The sequence below is a fragment of the Camellia sinensis genome, chromosome 3 (genome assembly GCF_055761805.1).
Source record: "Camellia sinensis isolate YWXY chromosome 3, ASM5576180v1, whole genome shotgun sequence".
Classification (NCBI taxonomy): domain Eukaryota; kingdom Viridiplantae; phylum Streptophyta; class Magnoliopsida; order Ericales; family Theaceae; genus Camellia; species Camellia sinensis.
The window spans coordinates 176350074-176357581 of NC_138963.1; the positions used below are offsets into that span (position 1 = coordinate 176350074).

At 35.5% G+C, this 7508-nt stretch overlaps 1 pseudogene; it reads left to right on the top strand.

Moving 5' to 3' along the window:
• Nucleotides 1-3577: 3577 nt before the first annotated feature.
• On the top strand, nucleotides 3578-5099 carry LOC114308312 (uncharacterized; annotated as a pseudogene).
• The last annotated feature ends 2409 nt before the right edge of the window (nucleotides 5100-7508 follow it).

The window sequence follows — 7508 nt, forward strand, 5'->3', positions numbered from 1 at the left end:
GACGATCTTGGTTTGTAATCTAGGAATGAGTATAAAGAATCAGCTCATAAACTTATGAACAAAAGTTAAAGCGAACATATTTAAACAACCCCCATTGAATTTGTGAGGCGGATTAACTTCGAAATTGATGACATTTTCAACTCTTAAAGCGAACATATTTAAACAAAGTAAGTGTGACATTAATGAAATTGTTCTTATCAAAAAACAAACGTCGGATGCCCAACTTAGATTCCCAAGAGTTGTGACAGTTTGGCGACTACGTTATTAAGATGCTCGACCTTTGTATTTGTCTCCTCCCTTGCCTTTTGTCCATCCTCCCGCTCTTTCAACATCTCATTGGATAATTGAATGCGCTCCTCTCGCTCTTTCAACAGCTCATTGTAATATCTCTCGCGCTCTTCTCGCTCTTTCATTAACTCGTCATGATCTTTTTGCCCTTCTCACGAACTGCCTCCACCTCAGCTCGCATTGCCCCCATGTCCTTATCGTGTGCTCATGTTGCAAATATGGTAGAGGGTTGTGGGCCACTCCCAAATCCAAGCAAGTACCTTTTTTTCTGTCCAAGCACTTGCCTTGAAATCTCCTCTTGTGTCAATGGCGTCCCCGACTCGATGGCAGCCGCTTGGACATTGACCATCTCTTGCTATCATTGCAAATAAATAAGACGAAAAAAACTTTGGTAACATATATGTATTATTGGGTACTAAGTACAAGAAAATATTGAAGACATATATTTCCTTGTCACATACTTACATGCAGCTCAAGGCATTTCAGATGGATCCAGTCATTCGTTTTTTTTGAAGTGTGGCTGTCCTCATAGAACTTTGGGAAATCCAACTCTCCATCTTTTGCTACCTGTTAACACATCAACGTATAAATCAATGACACTTTATGCAGATTTTTGCAGACAGATCTGTATGATAACAGAGTTTTTGCAAACAGATTTGTAGTTTAGACACATTTCTTTGCAGACAGATTTGTATAGACAAATTTTCATTAACAGATTTTAAAACAAATTGCTGGACAGATTTGGAGACAGATTTTTAGACAGATTTGTTGCCAGATTTTCAGACAGATTTGCAACCAGATTTGGAAATAGAGGCAGCAGTATTCTAGTAAAGTACTTGAGATTACAAGAGTATTCTAGTAAAATAGAGGCAGCCAGATTTTCATGATGTACTTGAGAAGGTATATTAATTAAGCTACATAAATTAAAAAATCTAGCAAATTAGCTGAAAAAGGTTTTCGATTAAGGTCATATTGCTAGATTAGGTAATGATGCGTGTTAACCACATGGACTTTTATGATTTCAGGTTGGTCTTGAATATAATGAATCTATAGTGATAATGATAACTGGTTGTCCTAATGGTTGTGCTACACCCTACATGGCTGAAGTTGGATTAGTTGGTGATGGTCCTAATTTTGTATCAGGTATTTAAAGTTCACCGCATTTCGGATGGATCTAGTCATTCGTAAATGTTGAAAGTGTGGCTATCCTCGAAGAACTTAGGAAAATCCAACTCTCCATTTTCTGGTACCTGTTAACACATCAACGTATAACTGAAAGCCACTTTATGCACCAAAGTTGAGCCATAAGATTTTTTGCATGCACTATGTCAATACGGGAAGAGTTGTTGTAGACAGATTTTTTAATTTATACAGAGTTCGAATTCAAAGAGATTATCATTAACAGATTTATATTTTCCAACATTTTTTTGCGAACACATATGTTCAGCTTTTCTCAAACAGATTCTGTCCAACAGATTTTTGCAAACAGATTTTCACAGATAGCCACTTATAATCACTTCAGATTTTGTGTATTATAACATGTGTATGTACAGGAATATCTGTTTTTTGTGAATGTATTAACTTAAATCTAAAACAAATAGAGCTACAAGACTAATAATCTGAAGTGAAAAACATAGTATAGTTTAGATTTGGGGCAGTATAGTTCAGATTTTGTGAGACTGATTTCGAATGAAAAACAGAGTATAGTGTAAACAAATTTAGAATGCAAACATGTGGCAAGGGTATCATTAACAGATTTTTTCCAGACAGATTTTTTACAGACAGTAGATGTTTACTAACAGAGTTTAACATATATATATATATATATATATGTATCACAACATAACATTTTTCATATCCAAACAACATATAATGGATTCAAGTTTAAAAAAAATCGAACTCACCATAGCAGTCATTGCGATAGGAAATGAGCGAGACCCATTGTATGATTGTACGACAATTGACTCCTATTACTCTTGCCAACTTTTGACCGTTTCTAAAAATAAGTCAAGCAGATAAACAATTTATAGGTAAATATTAAGGCATATCCCATTTTCACATAGATGTATGTACTTTATCTAGTCTATTATTTTACCTGGTGAGATGCATCTTGCCATGCCACATCGATCAAATGCTTCCAATTATCTAAACTCACCCCTACGGGCGGATGAGTATAGATCTCATCACGTGGATGTCCCTCTAACAATTCGAACTCTTGCTTCAAGCTGTACCTCCAATCTTTGTACAACCCATAGGCCTTCTTATTCACAATCTCTTGTGCTTGTAAGTCATTGTGGAAATCGTCTCCAATTTGAAACTTGTCCTACAAGCAAAACAAATTGAAATTGTAATCATTAAATATTAGTCTTTCTTATTAGCATACATAATACAATTACATCTTGTGGACAAGTAATATTAGTTACAAGAACTCCTTGGATGACGGAAGCTTTTGTAATCTCATCAAGATCCAGCCATGACTTCACATCTTTCAAAGGGCACAAGGTTCTAATTTGAATTCCTAACTCATTAGTTGCTGGAGTGGCATACTTGCCAGTCATTGCATTCAACTCACGATCAATGTGAACATAACATTTTTCCCCTTTCTTGGCTCTAATTATTTTTTGTATGCCTTTGCCAAGTGTCGGTCCACGTACACGTAGGGGCTTCGAAGTCCCTGTTAACAAAATAACAACACGAAAATTGGCTAAAAATTGCCTACAAAAAAACAATGGCAATGGCATGTGCTAATTGACAAATTTGATACACTTTAATCTTACCTACGCCACTCGGCTGCGTTTCGGATGGGGCTTGTGTCTCATCAGAATCAACCATTGGTTGGCTAGTGACATGCTGAGATGGTCCCACATTTGATCGGATGGAGAGAACAGGAGATGGAGCAACGGGTGATCCTAAAGGAATAGCAGCTGGCGAGTCTGTTTCTGGCTGCGTGAGTGTCTTCTTCCGAAGTCGACCAGTCTTTAAGCCAGGGACCATTTTCCAATCTGTAATAACACAAGTAACACTATAAAGCATGATATGCCTGCTTTAAAATAAATTAGACAAAAATAATTTAGAAGGCATGAACTAACTCAACTAATACCTGAACTAAATTAGACAAAAATAATTTAGAAGGCATGAACTAAATTACACAAAAACAATAGAAATAAATAAAAGTTCGTCACAGAAAAAGAGTACACCCAAATAATGCTTGATTATTACACTTTCAAGCTAGAAGAATAAGGAATGGATCACATCAGGGCATCTAACTCTTATATAAAAATGGGAGAGAATGAATAAGTTAACTGACCTTGAACTGTTTGCTGATCTGTTTAAGCTGATATGTTTGCTGCTGTTGATGAGTATTTTCTGCTGCTATTTGTTGACTTTTGATGTTTTGTTCCTTGCTGCTATTTGTGGAATGTTTTGACTTTGGATCTATTTTTAGTTCTGGATCTGTTTTGTGTCACATGAATTAACTGGTAGTTTGCTTGTGTGTCCCACACCTTTATTTGTCCACAAGCAAACGAAATATGTAATTGACCAATAAGCATGGAATGATTACAAACAAGCCTTGTTTGAGTTGCTTGCAATGTCTAGTATGTTGATGGATTACAATTGGACAGAGATTCTCAAAAGAAAGGAATTGTTTAGGTAAATTTATTTGTTTTTCTCACTACCAATGCTAGTAAAAACTTAAGATTTTTCTTTTTATTTTTATTTTTTTGCTAAATTTTTTTAGTCAATATCATATATTGGACGCAATATTAGTACAATAATGAGCATATATGTAGAGAAACGTTTGCTGGATTTGATCCCAACACTGTTGCAAAAATGGGGGAGAAAGAGATCATGAAAATAGCATCCAACAAAGCAATAATGCTAACAGAGAGCAGAGTGAGGTGCATTGTAGACAATGCCAAATGCATAGTGCAGGCAAGTTTTGCATAATTTATGTCTTCATAAGTTTTCCACTCCGTTTGTTTTGGCACAAAATGTTTCTCTATTTTCTTACGTTTGTTATGTTGAAAAATCAAATAACACTAAAATATTTTATGTGATCAACAGAAAACAAAATTATTTGGGTGAAAAATATTTTTTACTTTTAAAAATGAAAATTGTTTTTTGGACTAGAGGTAACACCATTACCACCTTACCATCACCTCGACCGTTGCCAATGTTGCCGCCGCCACCACCGCCACTGTTACCACCACCACCCACCCACAACACCACAGAACAATCGTTGTCACTGATACTCTAGCACCAGCACCATCACCAACACCATCACCACCAACCACCAACCACTACCTTTATCGCCACTACCGCTTCTATCACTACCACCACCACACAACCACTACAATCTTCAACTCATTACCACCGCCACAGCACCAGCACATTAGTTATACAGAAGCAACCAAACATAGAAAAACCTCTTTTGCAAAATACATTTTCTAGAAAAAGTTTTTTCCGAAACAAACAGAGCATATGCATCAACTAACATAGATACAGTAGCTGAATTTGAACTACAAATGCAGATTGTGAGGGAATTTGGATCTTTCAGTAGCTATATGTGGGCTTATGTAGATTATAAACCAGTGATCAACAGATATAGATACCCAAGAAATGTTCCTTTGAGATCTCCAAAAGCAGAGGCCGTTAGCAGGGACTTATTGAAGCGCGGTTTCCGGTTCGTGGGACCGCTGATTGTCTATTCATTTATGCAAGCTGCAGGAATGACAATTGATCATCTTGTTGATTGTTTTAGGTTTAGTGAGTGTGTGAGCATTGCAGAAAGGCCATAGAGGCATGTTTGACATCAAATCTACAAAATTTTCTTGAAATAGAAGTAATGGCTTTTTATTTGCACAGTTATTTGTTTGTAAGTTATTATGCTATTGTACTCTCTTCTTTTATATATATATATATTTTTGAATTTGAACTATTGTACATTATAAGCATTGGATTGTTTATTTTTAAACAAAAAACATTGGATTGTTCAGTTACTCTGCAAATTCTGCCCTTAATAGTTGTCTAGTCATGTAGTTATTCACATAACGCAACGGAATAGGGTACGATGTCTAGATATTGTTCTAGAAGACAAAAATATCTTCAATCCATGAGAAAGAAAATTAATCCACAAGGAATTTCTATAAACACTCTGAAATATTAGTAAGAATGAATTGCCTCTTATGGATGTTTACATCACTATTTGTAGATTAATCATAATTCTTGCAGAACAGAAATAACTAAGAAAAGGGAAAATCACTAAAATGACAAATTTAAGTCCAAACTTGAATACTCCTTGATTTATAAGACATGCCAAAATAAGTGGTGCCGAAAGCACAAACTTCAAAACAAAGTTATAGAAAGAATAAAACTTTCCTAAAATAGGAAAAAGCTATTTTGAAAGCCTAATCAATGGAATTTAGCCAATTCCACATGCATCGTTGCCAAAGGCAATGCATTGTGTTCAACTTGTTATGGCTGATCAAAACTACTACTAAATTTGAAGTAATTCTGAGATCGTCCCAAATTGTCCGATCTCATTAGTATGATCCCCTCAGTAGCATGGCTTCTCTTTCCTGACCTATTCTCGGACTTGTACCGCACCACTTATTTTAAAAAAACTGAACTGACAAATAGAATATGGCATGCAAAGCATGGTAAATTAGTATTGATGCAATGAGATAAAAAAAACTGAACTGACAAATAGAATTTCTGGTTACAGTCATTTGTTCCTACAATGTTTCATCATTTTGTAACAAAACCTCCACAAAAAAAATAATAAAATAAAATAAATAAAAATAAAAGAAAAGAAGAGGTGTGAGCAAGATAACTAAAAATGAACTAACAATCAAACAAACAAAAATAGTTAATTACTAAAATGATTACCTGTTAACAGTACTGCTAACTGAGTTGTTGTCTGCTTTCTTCATTGTATTACTATCAGCTTTGGTTTCTGTCTCCCCACCCTCCCAAACAACCTCCGTTACTGAAGCATAATATGCACAAATCAATTGAAAACGGGTGAAGGACAAACTCAGTAAGAAATAAATACTCTATTAACAGAGCACAACTTTGAGGGAATGACATGCTGAAGATGGTTCTGTTTAGAGTTACTACAGGCATACACATAGAGATATGTTAAAAGTCTTTTTTTTTCTTTTTTAAACAATGCACCTCTAAAGGATATTTGCTGTGACTTGGAACAACGACATGTGCTATCCACTCCCAGCACTGTTGCGCGGGTTTGAGTCACAGCAATTAGCTATGGTGGACCACAAAAGCAATGTTTAATTGAAAATCAGTCAGTTAACAAAAGACTATCTTCCAGCTCAAGCAGGCAAAAATTGTTTACATCCAAACTAGTACCATTTCCGGAGATTTGCTTTTCAATGATATGACCTTAAAAATGACATGATTGTTAGCATTGCCTTTCATGAAAAAGAAGGGAAAACACACTTATTAAAATGGAATTTAAAGCACCACTTAATGAGCTACTTTGAAAGATACTTCATGTGTTTTGTTATAATGCTGTTCTTCTGCTGATTTTTTTTAAGCACTGTTTTTTATGAAAACTTCAAGTAGTAAACATGGAGTTTACTACAAAATTTCCAAGAGGAGAAGCGTAAACAAGACCTGGTAGGGAGCTGTCTAAGATTGTGAGAGAATTGTTTCCTGATCCAAAGAGCTCTGCCAGTGCAGAAAAACCATCACGAGCTAGAAAGGTATGGTTCTCAATCTCCAGCTGTGCTGAAATGCAGTATGATTATGTTAATTAGTTGAAATGCTCAGGTAATCTTTGAACAATGACATGGGTGTGTACTAATTATTCTTTTATACCAAGTTATTTGCATATATCATTCCTTGAGTTAGTTACAAGCACTGACTGCTTAATGGAAATGACATACTTTTTTTTTATTATCTACCAAAAAAATATAGTCAAAGTATGTAAAGTGCACAATTCACAAAACCAACCTTATAGGCAGTGATCCCAAAACCACACCACTACAGTTCAAAGCAGCAATTGCACTGTCAGCCTGCAAGAAAATAGAACCTAGCATAAGAACTCCATCTTTTACAGAGAAAGGTAAGCCACGCGGTGAAAAATAACCAACAAATAAACAGCATAAGAAACCATGTTTGCAGCAGATCAAAACCATACATGACACCCTGCACTAAGCAACTAAGCAGACTACAAGGACTCAGCCAACATGCAGCAG